This window comes from Megalobrama amblycephala, linkage group LG18 (genome assembly GCF_018812025.1).
Source record: "Megalobrama amblycephala isolate DHTTF-2021 linkage group LG18, ASM1881202v1, whole genome shotgun sequence".
NCBI classification, from domain to species: domain Eukaryota; kingdom Metazoa; phylum Chordata; class Actinopteri; order Cypriniformes; family Xenocyprididae; genus Megalobrama; species Megalobrama amblycephala.
In genome coordinates, this window is record NC_063061.1 from 15,943,758 (window position 1) to 15,961,051 (window position 17,294).

A 17,294-nucleotide genomic window follows, 5' to 3' on the forward strand; every position below is an offset into this window, starting at 1 on the left:
TATTGAACGGACTGTATATTTGCACCTCAGAGTCTCATTTTCATTTGGAAAAAAAATTAATATTATATGTATTGTGTTGCTTTTTTAGAGTGTTCAGTATCAGCAACTTGTGAGTTTCTATGACTGTTAAGATGCTGTCTTAGAAGTCAGCTCTCTATGTAGGCACTAGGCAGTGCAGTAGCCCACTAGGTTTTGGAACAGAGTTTTTGTGTCTCAGTGCAAAGCACAATGCTGGCACAACACACAGCATATCACACTGAGAATGTGTGATGCTTCGGGGATGCATTTCTGCAGCAGGGACTGGAAAACTCATAAAGATGGATGGAGTTAAGTACAGAAAAATCCTCAGGGAAAGTGGCGATCTGTAACAGAACTGGGGCGAAGGATCTGAAACAAACAAAAAAGTGCCACTGGAAAGGTTTAAAAGCAAAAGGGTTAACTGTGTTGTACTTGCCCAGTCCACACTTAGAACTTAATCTGGTCAAGCATCCATGGAATGGCATAGAAATTGCTCTTCAGAAACATTTTGCTGATATTGGGCACATTAGAAGATGAATTTCAGAAAATTAAACTAACCTAAAGATGATATAGCGTACATAAATTACCCGTAGCAGATCTATACAGGTGGAGCTGGGGAAGGTGGAGGGTTTCTGAAAGCACGTTGCATTGCTAAGGCAAATGTTACTCATGCATTTAAAGGTTGAGCACGCAAGCCCATTGCCTACTGATACAGTGGATGGATTGGTAATGTTCAATACCATGTTTATGTCCTGTGATACAAAGAATATATTCATACAGTATTCATTCAGTCACTCAGTTACTACACAGTAAAATCCACAGAGTTAAATCAACTCTGCTCAGAGTACATTTGGTCCCTCTCTAAATTAGTGTTAAAGTAACAATGAAGCAGAGTTAAAGTCAATGAGATAATTAAGCAATTAATAAGGCTGTGACTGAAGTCAGCTGTAGTTCTTGTGTTTCTCTTTTCTTCAGTGATTCTGCTTGTTAACAGCAGGTGTTCATCACTAATGAACAACCATTATTTAATTAATTGCTTAATTATCTCATTAACTTTAACTCTGCTTCAGTGTTATTTTAACACTATTTAGAGAGGGACCAAATGTACTCTGAGCAGAGTTGATTTAACTCTGGTGATTTTGCTGTGTAATTTCATGTATATTCACTTCAATAATAGCAAATACTTAATTTCATTAATGATCTGATAATGCTTTCATCATCATAAGCTCAACATCACCTGAAAGATTCTCAGTGAGTTCTCAGATTGAAAATGAGACTTGAAAATGTTTTTCTTTTGAAAGAATAATCTTATGCTCACCGAGACTAGAAAAACCTTAATATTGTGAAATATTATAACAATTTAAATTAACTATTTTCTAATTTAACTATTGTCACATGAACCTTCAGAAATCATTCTAATAAGCTGAATGCTGCTCAAGAAACAATTTTTCTTATTATCACAGTTGAAAATGGTTGTGCTACTTAAAATTTTTGTTGAAACTGCGATGAATAGAAATAGTTTTTTTTTTGATAAATATAAAGTTCAAAAGACCATAATTTATTTTAAATCTTTTGTAACATTATAAATATATTTCCTTTCAATTTAATCTAGCCTTGCTGAATAAAAGTATTCATTTTTTTGAAAAATGTTTTGAACTCCAAACCTTTGAATGGTAGTGTATAATGTGTGTGTAATATATATATACTCTCTCTGAGTTTATTTGCAAATGTCATACAAATGTCCTGCAGAGTGGAAGCATGAATTCAAGCTCAAATGCACACGCTTGCTTAATAAGACGGTCACATTGCCTGTCCCATATGTCTTCTTCAGTGCTGCTGCCCAAATGTCTAATCTCACCCATTCTGTCACAGATTGTCCCTCTCTCACTTCATACAGAAATAACCATGTGCTGCACAGAGAAAACAGGTCTGATATTAAACAGAACAATGTGGAGGAAAAAAAAAACTGTAAAAAGTACAGTAAATGCACTCAGTTTTTATTATTTTCGCATAAATGACTAAAATACAAGTTTACCGGCACAGCTGAAAAGCAAACAACGGCCAGTACGAGGGTCGTTAAGAGCGTCTAATTAAGCCATTTGCCTTGTGCGACAGTGCAGTAGTAATTGCTGCTCGGCTTTGACAGTACTGTTGTATATTCGCTACTGAAATTAAACCATGTAATTAATTGGACCAACACAAAGTGGCTCACGCTGGCCTCTTTCAGCAGGATGTAGGTAATTAGGGGATTGTGATAAACACGGAGCACCCTCGAACAGTAGCGCAGCGGTCATGGTGCTTATGAACCATACGTCCAAATGGCTCCCTCTGATTGCCCGCATTCACTAAAGCATTCAACACAATCGTCATCAAATTGCAGCTTGCTCAAAGAAAAAATTGCCCGCTCTTCAGGTATCTAGCGATTATCGCGATCTCTGTAAAGGTTGCGCAGCGCCGCAAAAACAGCACCTCGGCTTCACCTGCACGCAAGCAGTCAAAGGTGAGAGTTAAAAGCCGAAGCAAGAGCCGAGGAAGACTGCATGTACGCGCGCCAAGAAAAGCAAAGGCGTTCCAGGCAAAGCGCTGGGCTGATTGCACCGGCTCGAGTGTCTCCTGCAATCACGGCTCAAGGCAGGGCTGATCTGATTACGTCTCTGTCACTGATGATTTCTGAGAGGGCTCGAGTGTTCTCCCGCAAAGAGCGGATCCCATCTGAGGAGCTCGAGAGAAAGGCGAGAAAAACGCTTTGTAATCCCGCTGAATGCGAATGCTGGCCACTTGCATTCGAGAGGGAAGTCCATTTGCTGACCTCACCGAATGAACTTAAAACGTCCTCTTGGAGAGTCTTTTGACTGAGCTTTTCTTTTATTCGATGGAACAAAGCGTCGGATTCAATAACAGAAAATTAAAAAGTAGACCTGGGAAAGCATGGCTGCGACACGCTCCGAGACTTGAGAATGTGGGCCAATATCTCTAATGATGATTAAAAGAAGCAAACTTTGAAGGTGCTGCAGGCTGAAAGCTGATTCTAGAGCAAGGTCAGGCTTGATACATGGCGAAAAACGAACATTACATGGTAAAGATCAAAGAGAAGAATGAATGAAAAATAATGAGAGAGCAGTGAGACTCAGATTAGGCAGTTGAGCAAAAAGGTGCGATGGCAAAATAATGAGAGCAACAGAAATCCAGGCCCAGCTATTTCTGAAGGCCTGTTAACTGCAGTACGGACAACAATGAGTCTTAAATCATCGCTCTGAACTGCACAGGAAGCATTTCAAAGCCTAAAAGCAGCCGTAAATCACAGCAGCAATCTCAGACAACAGGGTCACTTCCTGTGTGTATTCAGCTCTGCTTCCCATAAGAGTCCATATGTAATTATCAGAAACATCTGATTTACATTCAAGGGGAAGGGAATTTCTAGCGTCATCAAACAGCATTGCAAAAGATTCATGAAATTTCATGATAATTGTTGATTATTATTATTATTATTATTATTATTAACAAACATGAAATTTTCTACACTGAAAAAAAAAACAAACCAATAAGTTAAAGTAAGTTTTTGCACACATATTTTTTTTAAGTGACTTTCACATATGGAATTAAGTACACTATACTTAACTAAGTTAAGTAAAATTTGGCCAGTAAAAGGTTGAGTCATTTCTATTTAGTTGAAGTTTCCTTTGCAATACTTTTTAATCAAACAATATAATACTGAATTAAACCATGCTTTTAAAGTGTATGCTTTACTTAGAAACATTCAAAGAAATAATACAATGGATATTGTGTAGACACCATAATAGAAGAACTGAACACAGTGACCTCAATACTTGGTACACAATACACAATGACGGTAATATTTGATAGATTGTTTTTGAGTATGAATGTGTCATTTTGAGCAGAAAATGAACTCCAAATGTCACAAAATGGCAAGTTACTAAACCTAACAACAAAAGCAATGATAAAATTGTGTAAATACAGCTGGAAAACAGTGAAAAATCAACCTCATTAATTAGGTCCGGTGCATGTTGGGAACACCAGAAAAGTTAAGTAATTTTACTACAAGCTTGAATTGAGTACAAATATTTACTTAGTTTGAAAACTAACTTTTTCATGTAGAAATCACATTTGTTTTTTCTGTATTATTTACTTCACCACAGAATAATTTTTATCAGTGTAGAATTGCATTTATAATTACTAAAACAAATGATTTAAATTAAGAATATTAGATGATCAAATTATTGTATTGAACAATTTTATTTTGAACAATACATAAATGTTACAATAATTGAAAAACAATGTTACAAAAAGTAAATAAATGTATTATGATTAAACACTCTCCCCATTTGTGATTGATTTGATAGACAGTCCTGCCCCAAAACTCATGTCAATGCTATAGACCTATTTTATATCTCACAATTCTTAGAAGGAAAAATAGAATTGTGAGATATACTCGTTATTCTGTCTTTTTTTCCTCAGAATTGCGAGTTTATATCTCACAATTCTGACTTTCCCCCTCAGAATTGTGATATAAACTCACAATTGTGATTATGATATATGTGATATAAACAGAATTGTGATATATTTTATAAATTGTGATATAAAAGTCCGAACTGGGAGATATAAACACGCAAATGCAAGAAAAAAAAGTTGGAATTGTGAGATAAAAATATTATAGGTTTAAATATTATTTCATGTTGTAACTGCTATTTATTTATGTCCCCTATGAACCGCATATGTGAATATTATGTAGGTTTACATCACAAGTCTGTGACTTGCAACATAAACGACTGCGTTTAGCTTCAAATGGCGTCCTCAATGACAGTACTCTATAAAAATGAAGACTATATTTTTTTGCACTCCGATTCCGATTCATCCAAAGGAACAACAAAACATGTTTCTCTTATTCTGTGGATTTTGTCCATTTTCCTCCACTTGTTACCGCTATTTTTCTGCCACCACAATGCGTGCTCAGCTGCAAGTGACGCCTGTACCAAAGTGGTCTATTACGCCCGGCTCAATTCAAAAACATTGCAATTCCGTATGATGCCACTAGTCGCGCAACAATGACTTTAAAATGCAGACAGCAACAACATATCTTTCTATATTTGATTTTAATCAGCCAAACTCTGATATCTGTTCAGATTAAGACCGACTTTAGAATTCGCTTTCAACATTCAATTTAACGGCCGCGTATTATTTAGTTACAGACACTCGCGAGCAAAGCCGCACAGCAGAACTTCTTATGCACCCTCAGCGGAGTTGATTGGGACACTGCAGTGAGAAGATCTGGCCTGGTAGAACGGCAGGAAATTTTGAAGTTTCAATAATCCCCTTTTTCATGGAAAAGCCACAGAGAGAGCAGAATGCTGCTGCAATTCCCCTTATGCGAGGGCATGAATCACACGTCTGCCGCCAATATTATCATCACTGTGTGCTCGCTGTGCGCTCGTCTATCTGTGAAATTGTGTAATCCTTGGAGATATTGCCAGGAATAATTTTATTATCTCTCTAAATAGCAAAATGAGCTGTATCCAGTTCTTTGCAAAGTCCCAATCCCCAGTCTTGCCAAATGTTGTTTAAAAATAAATGTGCAAAACTTTTGTAAACATGACCGAGATATATGATTGTGTTTTTTTTTTTTTTTTTTTTTTTTTTTTTTAGTCTTCCTCTGAAGTCTAAATTTTTTTTAAGGAGGGATGCACCACAGCCCCATTTCAGATCTCTGGCAGAAACAAATAAAAGAATACCAGTGATTTTGAAGGCGTCTCCATTTTCCGAGGCCAGACCGTGTTGTTTCAGGACGAGCACCGGGTTGTTCTCAACTCTGTCAAGGGAGAAACGAGTGGGTGGATCCTGGGCTTGTGCCTTTCAGACCTGGAGACTTGGGGCTCCACTTCTCACCACTGTTGTTTCTGCTGTTCAACACCCTCTACAAATAACACTCTATTCTTAGACGGACATCACAGAGGTGATTGCGACTGCACTGCTGTTATTTCGGGAGGCTTGATGGGAACAGTTTTTAATTAGGTGTGTGGGTATAACTTCACAGGTTATGCAGATTACAGATATTACATTTATACTCTTCCATTCCTGCCTGTTATTATCATTAATTTGATAATATTCGAACGGTTCATATACTTTTCGAATGGTTCATATACTTTCCTTGCAGGGGGAAAATACTCTGGGAATTTAAGATGTTTCATTGTGTAATGAAAAGCAAGGCTGCCATATCTGGGATATAATGATGGCACATCATCAAAGTTGTAACACATGGCTGCACTAAGAACTTCATTAAAAATTATGAGGCCCTTGATTTGTGTCATGCAGTGACGCTCAGAGTTAAGTAGAAATATGGGATTTAGATGGTTAAAGTTGGATTAGCCAAATTTTCTGTTAGTGCATCTTTGTGGACCAATACCCTTCACAACGCAAAGCTACAAGAACTAATCAAGGCCAATTAGCTTTCCAAAAACTATTACATTTTTAATTTCTCCAGGATATGTATTAAACAGTTCACAAAGTTTACCAAAGAGATTCATAGATAACATTCTGTATTAGAAACATAAAAATACATATACTTATGGCCAGGCCTGGACTGGTAATCTGGCATACCGGGCAAATGCCCGGTGGGCCGACGCACTTGAGGGCGGGGCCGCTATATGATATGATTTTTTTTAATAAACATAAAAATTGGCCAACGACCGGCCCATAAAGCAGGGACAGCGGCCCATTGGTTCATTTTCCATACTGACACTGGGCTGGCCCAATCACATCTCTTAACAGACTCCAGCCCGTCCCCTCTGTTTCGCCAGAACATCTTTGGATTAGGAGGATGGAGAAACAAAAGCGCAAGTGCAAGGGGGGTGCGGAGAAGTTGCGGGCAAAAAAAATCAAAAAATTTAGAGGTTGATGCCTCAACGTGCAAAAATTACTGGCATGTTTAGTGCGGTTACTGTAGCTTCAGTTTCCAAACCTACAGTACCTGACGTGCAAAAACAGGTGAACATAGAAGAACATGGAGGAGACACCTGTAAGGCAGAGGAGCAGCAGGTGTCTGACAGTGAAGCCAATGAGGGACAGAGTAAGCATTAGAGTATAATAAAAGCGGTAAGCAGGGTAGTTACATGATTAACAGCGAGGGACTCATGATGCGACGACGACGACGATGATGCTTAAATGAATGAATATTATAAGACAACATAATCGCCGTCGTTATTATAAAGTCAGACTGTCACCTACTGCACTGGTCACTCAGTCAGCTAAAGTCAAATAGCACAGCAAAAGTTATTTTGCACTGTTTTTTGTAGTTAGCAGTGCCCTTGTAGCTATCAGAGTTCACTTATGCAGTAACGGCCTTTCTCATAGAAAAACCTGAAATGATGCAATTTGATTTTTCAAAAAAAAAAAAAATTCAGGTTATTATTATAATGTAATATTACTGACGATGTGTTTATTTCACAACGAGACTATAGGTGTCTATTTATAGCTGTTAGTCATGATGATGGTCTACTAGATCTCACTTTTCAGCTATAAAAAGTTATATTTTGTAGCTCTTGTACCCTATTACTCTGGTATGAACACTTGGTTGTTTATGGCAAGTGAATAACATGAATATCATTTTATTAGGACGTTTTTTGTGAGTAATTTGGTAGTATAGTTTTCTTTTTCATTGTTTTTAATGGGGAGTATCTAAACAATGAGAGGTAAATGTTTGACACTTAAACAGGGGTTTGTGCTCTTTAAAACAAAGTATATTTGTAATTGTAAATTATAGTTTTTCTGCTGTCTGTTTCATTGGAATTTTTTTTTTTTAAATTCTTTATAGAATTATCAGTATTCTACATCCACGTTCTAAGGGTTAACTAGCTTTTATATCATGGAGCACATTGTCTATCTAGAAATCCTACTCTTACTAAGTGTACTTTTAATAACTCTACCAATTAATTGTAATACTCTGGTGGGTGGTGTCTGACCGATTGTGGTGGGCCGGTCTGAGCAAAAATGCCAGGGCCATTTTTTTGTCCCAGTCCAGCCCTGCTTATGGCTTGGGATTTATTCAAACTCTTCAAAGAATATAAAATGTTTGTTATCTATGTAGTGCTGAAGTCAAGAATTCAAATAATTAACATTTAAACTATTTAACTGACAAATATATGTCCAATATGTCCAAAACGCATTACACATACACTGTAAAAAAAAAAAAATGTTGCTGCAATTAGTTATAACAACTTCAAATTTGTTGAGATAACTTTAGTATAGGGAACACATATAAACTATTAACTATGACTTTTCTAATTTACTGCTTATTAATAGTTAGTAAGGTAGTTTTTAAGTTTAGGTATTGGGTAGGATTAAGAATGTAGAATATGGTCATGCAGAATAAGGCATTAATATGTGCTTAATAAGTACTAATAAATAGCCAATATTTTAGTAATATGCATGCTAATAAGCAACTAGTTAAAATACCTTAAAATAAAGTGTTACCCAACTTCTAAACTAAACTAAAGTTAAACTAAACTTAAAATTAAGTCAAGCACGAACACATACTTTTTTTTAAGTTGAAACAACACATTATCTGTTATTCTAATGTTGAATTTTAAGTTAAGTTTTTACAGTGTATCCTTTTAAGCCTGAGAAACATTTAAGCAAAAATTCATTAATTTTCACCAATGAATGAATGTCTTTTCATTTGTGCTTATGTGGATAAGGATTTTCAATCAATCAATCAATCAATCAATCAATCAATCAATCAATCAATCAATCAATCAATCAATCAATCAATCAATCAATCCATGCATCCATCCATCCATCCATCCATCCGTCATCAATTAGATATTTTCAGAGGAGCATAACAAACACTGCAATATAAAATATGCAATGTAACATATGTGTGTGTGTGTATATATATATATATACACACACACACACACACACACACACACACACACACACACACATATATATATATATATATATATATATATATATATATATAGAGAGAGAGAGAGAGAGAGAGAGAGAGAGAGAGAGAGAGAGAGAGAGAGAGAGAGAGTTCCCACAGTGAATGGAAAACCTGGGAAAATTGTTGAAAAAATTGTTCTGTATTGTATAATGGTTAGATGGGTTGGCTGGACAGAACGCTGGCCATATAGCAAAGTCAATGGGTGTTTTTTGCTACAGCCCTGGGATGGTTTTTGGCACGGTTGAGCTAGTTTTAGTGCAGGTGTAAGAAGAGGAATCCAGGCAACTGGAGACTGATTTCACCCCTCACAGCTCACAGCATGGCTGTCTCCCTTTAGCAAGGGCTTGGGTGAGATCCAGACCGAGCTATTTCTCCTCAATGTCACATTTAGTAAAACACACACCACAGGTCTGGAGCACAGAGGAATGGGAGTAACCTTAACCCTGCTGCTGCAGTTACCGAGCATTACTGAATCCGCTATTAATCTTAACACAATTGTAGAGCCTTTCTGGAAGGTGCGGGGGACCAGAACAGTACTTTTAGACAAAGCCAATATTTTCATTCCAGCTTGAAAGTTCACATTTCTCTTGGCCAGCACAACCTCAGCATCAACAGCTGACCACTCACAGGGTGCCAAGAGCTCAGTGGCATAAGGTTTGCTCGATCCAAACCGCAGCCTTCTAGTTTATTGCCTAACTGTTTTGCCCATTAAATTGATTGGACTGCAGTCATGGGTCTATTCTCAGAAGCGGCGCTGAAATGACACATGCACTTAAAGTGATGGCTCTACATCTAGTCGCTTCTTTGAGGAGGAGAAAATTGTGAAGAACTCTTGTTTTCAATAACACTGACGGCACAGAGAACGAAGAGGTCACAGTTAAATGCTTTCTCATTACTGGCACACATTTAGGCTATTCAGAGCAAACAATGGATCACTCCCAAATCACAGCGTTTTGAGTCACTGATCAATTATTTCTTATTGTCTCACTACACACTTTTCGTGCAGCAGTTTAGAGCTGGACTTGGAGACTTTAATGGATTGCGGCTCTCGTTGGAACAAACTGCTTTAGATGGGGTACAATCTATAGTGTACACACCAGTGATCCACAAAGGATAGCCCCTTTTCACCGGTAAGGGGCCGCATCCATCATGGCTTTCTCGAGTGGCTGTGCATTAGGAGATGCCCTTGCTCAGATCAAGGTGCGCCCTTGAGCCTCACTTAAAAACTGATGTTTGATCTGGGAAGCGTCCAGAGAGGCCGCGTCTTTGCCATATAAGGCGATGACCGGGAAACCCCACATCAGCATGCAGGGGCAGGCATGAGTGAACAAACAGAACCTGCTGCTTGTCAAACATCAGGCCTTCATCAGCGCATGGAGCTCTGGGTATTAGAGAGGGGAGGGGCATGCAGAATTTCAATGAGACGATAACAAAAACAAGATGGAGAGGGAGAGAGAGAGAGAGAGAGAGGCGCTATTAGATTCCTGCTATGGGTGGATACTCAAATAAAACTGTGAAAATCCATCAGGGCATGGGATCGATGGATCAGTGGGTCAGTGCCATGGCAGTCAGCCTGCAGCTGTGTTGTCAGGGGCGACGGGTGAATGATCAAAGGTCGAGGGGCAAGAGTTGAAGAATTGTGAAGTGCAGAGAAAAGTCACTGCTGGATTGGTGTGCCCAAACACAGGTCAAAAGAAAAGCAAACAGAAACATGACATATATTGTATGTGAAAAACTGGAATAATATATATGCAATATATATAAAAATTTAATCCAGTGCAAAACTTATTAGTGCTGTCAAAATAACCCTTACGCGTTAATGCATGCGATTAATTTTTTCAGTTTAACGCAATTAACACAGCATCCATTTTTCTGTCATAATTTGGCTAGCGTTACATTATATGATTGCAAATGCTTTTAAACCATTCAAGCGGCAGAAGACAAACAAGAACACGCTGTCTATGAATGTTGTATCGGTGTGACACACGACTCCTGTGGACAGAAAGATGTGCGCCAGTATCGGGTTCTCTTTCACGCTTGAACAAACAACACACAAAATTCTGCCAAAATGTCTGTTTTGTCTAGTATCCTCATAAGAGCAGTCTTAAATTAGCTAAATAACGTTTAAAATGAACTTAAAGAGTTGTGAGAAAATGAGACGCGTGGTAGATTCGGCAGTGGCAGGTCTTAAAGTCACAGCAGCCTAATAAACCAGTTGCTGTGATGTCTGTCATTAATGTTTATGAAAGAAAGAAAAGATAACAGAGAAAATTGTAGTTTTAATAAGGATTAATCTATAATTCATTTATAATTTATGCAGTGAAGACTATATATTTAATTTCTGTATATTTCTTACCTGTATATTTGTTACCTGACAGGTAGCAAGGCCACAGGTAAATATGACATTTATTATCATTATTTATGTGAAGATTGTTTTAAGTTCACTTAATTTAAAAGTTCTTTTTTGAAGCCCAATATATGTTGAAATTGAGAGCTTTCAGTTATACTGTAATGTTGCATGTCTATAATTAATGTTTGAATAAATCTATTTAATAGAGACATCAGTACCAGTGTCAGTACTGGCCTTTATTCATAAAAAGATGCCATTAAACAAACGTTTAAAAATATACTGTCTTTAAGTTGTTTCTACATTAGTTTGGAGAGTAATTGTGAAATTATTACAATATAAAAATATGAAAAACAATGTTTTTAATTGCAATTATTTACATAATAAATGTGATTAATTAGTTAATTGTTTAATCAATTGTCAGCACTAATTATTATTATTACTATTATTAATTATCAGTCAGCACAAAATGAATAAAGAGTTTACCTTTAAAGAGTAAAACATACTGTTATATTCATTAAAGTATTTATTATTATTAATCAGCTAGCACAAACAGTACAGTTTTATGACTTTTTAAAGGCACGATATGCAATGTTTCGCCACTAGAGGTCGCCTATTCAAAACAAAGGCGGAGCTTAATGACGCGGAGATTGAATGCGGAATCATGGGAGATGTAGTCTTCACCTCACAGCCAGAGGAAAAGAATCCGATAGGACCAACCTGGTCTCATGGAAGAGACGTATCCGTGGACACGTTTTCGCGAGACACAAAATTACGTACCGGCGCGTACGTCTGGCTGCAGTTTCCAACAGAAACGAACGCTAGCGGCCGGTAAAATGTCAATGAGCGCTTTAGCTCGTTTTCACACACGGTTTCGACGACGGCCGGGGTCGGATTATGGATTCATAAAGACTCGTTTTGACGTCATGTCACGACTTCAAAATGCTTCTTACCGGAGTGCCCGGTTTGTAAACGAACCGGTACATGATCGCGGACGCTTCTTACGTCACGTTTGCTTTTGTTAATTCCATCGGGTAGGTTTAGGCGTAGCGTCAGTGGGACATTATTTTAAAACTAAACGGAGCGCAAATGTCAAATCAAGAACCGCCGCGATTCGTCTAAAAAGCAACGTCATAAAAACGTACAGCATTCACCCTATTATATGCTCTGGCAAAAAAAAAAAGAAAAAAAAAAGGAACACGCTTTTGGCGCCGCTCAGTGGACATTTCGCAGCGAAACTGCAGTGATATGTACTCACTGGTACGTATTTCGCGACTCGCAAAAACGTGCCCACGGGTACGTTTTCATCATGAGACCAGGTTGGACTTTTATTATGCCACAGTCGCTGCTTACACTTCTTCCACTCAAGCATATGTGGGGTAACGCAGCGCTGTTTATCATATTAGATACATTTGAGTGTATTGAAAATGATATACAGTAATAACGTTACTGTGTGTTCGCTCGGCGGCTGCTATGAGACATTTGTTGCACACTGCATTAAGCTAGATCGATGTTAGAATATCATATTAATATAATCAAGAAAACGAGATTCAAACAATAAGACTAAACATGTTGACCTGTATAACAATGATTAGTTTTCTGTCTATAAATGTATCCAAACAGTTGTTCCCTTGTCTAATAAAACATATAATATATTAAAGCGTCTTTGGTGTTTCCATGGTTTTTACAAAATAAAGACGGAAATCGAGGGTAACACGGGTATGATGTCATTGATAGGCGACACGCGGACATGGTCTGTGTCCTGGTTAAAATGGTTTATTTCTCTGGATTTAAACACTCTTGGAAACATATGGGATAATATAAGTACACAAGTCAACAAAATATATCATACTGTTCTAGTGGTTTTTGGATATTTTAATCCAAAAATCTTACATATTGTGCCTTTAAAGATGAAAAACAAACAAACAAACAAACAAACGCTGTTATTAGTCTTTGACTCACATAGACACCTTTGAACAGTGTTTTAAAATGTGCTATTTATGTTTTGCATCAAAAGATTCAATGAGGAAAAAAATACTAAGTCCACCTTTAAAATGTCATAAAAAATAGAAGAAAATAAACAGGGAACTGTGACAAGCCTATGCAATAAACAGAGAGTGCATATGAGTGCTGGTTTCCAGCATGTCAAGCAGATAAGTGCTGTGCCAAGGGCTCTTCAGATGGCATGAGATGCACAAATGACGAGCAGTGTCTAGAGCAAATGTCAACGGCATATAACGGAGGCATGGGTCTGCGTGGTGTGACAGCTCTCTCCACCCATCACTCCATCATTTCATCCTTTCATCAGCCCGACCCTTGTACACCTGATTGACTTATTCTACTAATCTACATATCAATTACATCAATTATCTCCACCTTGCTGGCAGGGGTGCTTTGAGTGACAGGATCTGGCAGGATGTGATTATCGGTCAGTGGGGGTGAAGGTTCTCTAGCTTGCTGAAGATGCTTTAGAAATGTATGGAAATGCAACACAAGTTCATTAGAAACCAGCACAGTCATGTTGTCCATTATAATCATGCATAACATTTGTTGTAGGTACAAAATGCTCAGCGCATCAGAATGCATACAATATACGGGGACGAAAATGACATGATTTCCTACTGTAAAGTGCTGGAAAGGACCTGATTCATGTCCGTGTTGAATGAAGGGGCGGAATTTAAAATCGTCTCTGAGTCATACACTCATCAAATTGATCTGTCAATTTTTTAGGCAAGCTAAACTTTATCAGTCGTCATTGCAGCAGGGTTGGACACTCTGACAGCCACATTCAGTTGCGGGACTCTGGTAATGGCTGAGGAGATGCCTTACAAGAGCGGTGATGTAATTCACGACGTGTCGGCTCCACCTCGGCTCCATCAGGATTGCCAGCCCTGTTTCCACGCGATAAGGACACTGAAAATTCATTGCATATTTTGCGGCAGACGGATGGGAGGGCAGGTGAGATTAATGTCGAGACGGAAGCAGTGAATCGGACTGACAATACCGGTTGTAATGAAAAACTCAGAAAGGGCCATGATTCTGCTAACAGTTGCCTTGATGATCCCATTACTGTGTGGGATCACATTCCCCCGTTGACTACTTGTCATTGGGGATGAAGGACTGATCCCTCTAACCCTCTCTGTTTAAAAGGATCATTTAGCACTGTCCTCCCAGACTCTTCAGATGGAAGGTTCGGCTACTATAACTTCGCTTTGTGTGGGAGGTGACACATTGATTGTGGCTATCCAATGTCCCCACTCTCGTTGCTTCCCTCTTCCACTAAGTGTCCAGCAGCCATAAATGTGCCCAGCATTCAAAATTAACGCATGACCGCTTTACTGATGAACTACTACATCAAAATCAAAGTCATCTGGTTGGTTACGCCCATCTTCGTTGTGAAGGTTAAGATAGAAGCAAAGCTACAATTGGTTTACTTGTTATAATCCATTAAAAAGGTATGGAAAGGCAAGTAAGTGTGGTATTCCACCACGGAGAGATGCATGATGACCGGTACAAACCAAATTTTCAGCATCAAGAATGGACAATTTGCACAACACAATGAATCTTTATGACTTCCTTCACAATGAATCCAAAATATTGTTGAGATATTTAGCTTTTACTTTTTTGTCTTTTTCTTATCCGGAGTCTCAGTTTTGTAAAATTTTGTCTTTTTTTTAGTACTAGTCAGCACTAGAAATGTGAACAGTTTTGGTGTGATTTTTTGTAAATATATTATACTCTCAAAGACATTAATTTGGACTTAAAGGGTTAGTTCACCCTAAAAAGGAAAACTCTGTCATTTATTACTTACCCTCATGCCGTTTCACACCCGTAAGACCTTCGTTCATCTTCAGAACACAAATTAAGATATTTTAGTTTAAATCCGATAGCTTCGTGAGGCCTCCATAGGGAGCAATGGACACTTCCTCTCTCAAGATCCATAAAGGTACTAAAAACATATTTAAATCGGTTCATGTGAGTACAGTGGTTCAATATTAATATTATAAAGCGACGAGAATATTTTTGGAGCGGCAAAAAAAACTAAATAACGACTGATTTAGTGATGGCCGATTTCAAAACACTGCTTCAGGAAGCATCGGAGCACAGATGAATCAGTGTGTCGAATCTGCTGTTCGGAGCGCCAAAGTCATGTGATTTCAGCCGTTGGCAGTTTGACATGCGATCTGAATCATGATTCGACACACTGATTCATTTATGCTCCGATGCTTCATGAAGCAGTGTTTTGAAATCGGCCATCACTAAATCAGTCGTTATTTAGTTTTTTTGGTGCTCCAAAAATATTCTCGTCGCTTTATAATATTAATATTGAACCACTGTACTCACATGAACCGATTTAAATATGTTTTTAGTACCTTTATGGATCTTGACAGAGGAAGTGTCATTGCTCCCTATGGAGGCCTCATGGAGCTATCGGATTTCAACTAAAATATCTTAATTTGTGTTCTGAAGATTAATGAAGGTCTTACGGGTGTGGAACGGCATGAGGGTGAGTAATAAATGACAGAATTTTCATTTTTGAGTGAACTAACCCTTTAAATTGCGTTATACAAATGATAATTCTGGATGAATAGCCAAGATACATCACTAGAGTGCTGAAATACAATAATAATACTTTTATTATAATAATCAACAATGAAGTCTAATAGATGACTTGATTAATTAGCAGCTTTGTTCCTCTGTCTGCAGCAATAAAGAAGATCTACACTGACCGCTTTGAGTTCATGCAGATGTGACAACACTGAGCTCTGTTAAGTTGCTTTATTTCATTCAATACTGGTTTGAGGAGTAGCAAAGCCAAGTGTCTGAGAAAATTGAGAAAATGAGCAGTGTGAAAAAAGCCTTGTGTGACTAATGACATCTGTATTTGACTTGAAAAAAAATCAATTAAATATATACACTAAAGTTTTGATTTTTTTTAATGTTTATGAAATAAGTTTCTAATGCTCACTAAGGGCTCGTTCACACAGAACTTTGCGTCTAAAAACGCACAGCGCAGAACGCGAGGGTCTTGAGACACGCTTTTAAGACGTGATGTAATGACGACAATAATGGAAATAACAGAAATAAGCAAACAGCAGAATAGATAAATACTATTTTTGACATCGAAAAAAAGAAAATAATCGCACTGGCTAAGGCCTCCTCTGCCATGTTGCCGTCAAATAAAACAGTTGCCATGGCAACTTGCTACTGTAAACAGAAGTTTGTAACGCTTGCCCCGCCTTTGAGTTCTTCTGATTGGTCCACTGTTTTGGAACTGACATTGATAAGTGGTGCTGCGTGTAAAAGTTGAAATTCTTGGTGCTCATATGCGAGGCGCTGCAAAAGTCGTGAGACATGAGAGTAAAGGTCATACACGTCCATCTCGCAAAATGGAAAAGTAGCACACTGGAATAGAAAAACACGTTCTGTGTGAACCACCCCTAATATTTGATCAAAATTACAGTAAAGCAGTAATTTCTTTAAATATTATTACAATTTAAAAGAACTATTTTCTATTATACTATATTTTAAAATGTAATTTATTCCTGTGATGCAAAGCTGAATTTTCAGCATCATTACTCCAGTCTTCAGTGTCACATGATCCTTCAGAAATCATTCTAATATGATGATTTGATGATCAAGAAGCATGTGTTGTTATTATGCATACACACAGACACACATGCATGCATAACCTGTTAGAACAAAGTTTCTGTTAGTAAAAGAGTTTTTGTCTTGATTTATTTAGGTCACACTTCAGATTAGGGTCCAATTCTCACTATTAACTATGAATTTTAGGTAACATTTTAGTATAGGGAACACATATAAACTATTAACTACAACTTTTTTCCTCAATAAACGCCTAATTTACTGCTTATTAATAGTTAGTAAAGTAGTTGTTAAATTTAGGTATTGGGTTAAGGGATGTAGCATATGGTCATAGAGAATAAGGCATTAATATGTGCTAAT

General features: G+C 37.6%; 1 protein-coding gene across 11 annotated transcripts in view; it reads right to left on the minus strand.

Moving 5' to 3' along the window:
* The window catches only part of nrxn2a (neurexin 2a), a 516,409-nt gene that overhangs the window by 157,453 nt on the left and 341,662 nt on the right, over positions 1 to 17,294 (minus strand). The gene's annotated exons all lie outside the window — the stretch shown is intronic.